Below are 1,209 nucleotides of genomic sequence, written 5' to 3' on the forward strand. Positions count from 1 at the left end.
ATGACCCATCTTGTCAATCTAAGTTCTGTACTAACTACCTGCTTACCCTACTTATCCTTTATAGGAGGGGTCTGCAGCACCCTATGGTGCAGTCCTATCCGTCCCAAGTACTTCCCAAGTATGGGGGGACTTACATAAATGCCCCACGTTGGGCGCCAGTTGCTGGGGTCCAATCCCAGCGGGTCCAGGGGTCCCCAAAGGTGTGGACGGAGTCGGCGAAGAAGGAATGACACGAAGACAGCCTTCAGTTGATCAGCAGCCTAGTCAGGACCTCTAGCCAGGATCTCCAGCCAAAGTTCTGGTCGGAGTTCTGGTTAGGAACTGATCAGGATCTGAAGTTTATTGTCTTGTTACATCCATATTTATACCAGCCGATTTTAATCCTGTCAATTTCTATTACAAAGGTTAGGGCGTTTCTTATCTCCATTCCAGGGAGTAAAGATTATGTAGCTTAACTACCCGCCTGGCACATAATTAAGGGGTTGTATCCCCTCCCTAACCTCAGGGAAAGATCCCCACCTGGGGAAACAACCTTTCTCGGAGAGGTGACCTTGGTTAAAACACATGGCGCTAAAGAGAGCAAACATATTAAGAACAATATGCTATATATGCCAGGTCCCTTGAAACATATGCTGTGCAGATGTTTCTTTCCTGCAGCGACTGTGTCAAGCAGCAAGGATGGACCGGCTCCCGGCAATTAGATAAAAAGCTCTTTTTAGTTTTAAATGCCTAGACCAGGGGTCCTCAAACTTTTTAAACAAGGGGCCAGTTCACTGTCCCTCAGACCGTTGGAGGGCTGGACTATAGTTTAAAAAAAAAACTATGAACAGATTCCTATGCACACTGCACATATCTTATTTTGAAGTAAAAAAAACAAAACGGGAACAAATACAATATTTGTATTTGCATGTGGCCCGCGGGCCGTAGTTTGAGGACCCCTGGCCTAGACGGAAAGGGGACTGTTATTTTGTTGTTTTTTTAAAAATATATTTTATTGATTTTTTTACAGAGAGGGAGAGAGACAGAGAGTCAGAAACATCAATGAGAGAGAAACATCAATCAGCTGCCTCCTGCACCCCCCCCTCACTGGGGATGTGCCCGCAACCAAGGTACATGCCCCTTGTCCGGAATCGAACCTGGGAACTTCAGTCCGCAGGCCGACGCTCTATCCACTGGAGCAATCGAATAGGGCAAGGGGACTGTTTATTT

This window comes from Myotis lucifugus, unplaced genomic scaffold (assembly GCF_000147115.1).
Source record: "Myotis lucifugus unplaced genomic scaffold, Myoluc2.0 scaffold_4407, whole genome shotgun sequence".
In the NCBI taxonomy this organism is placed as follows: Eukaryota; Metazoa; Chordata; class Mammalia; order Chiroptera; family Vespertilionidae; genus Myotis; species Myotis lucifugus.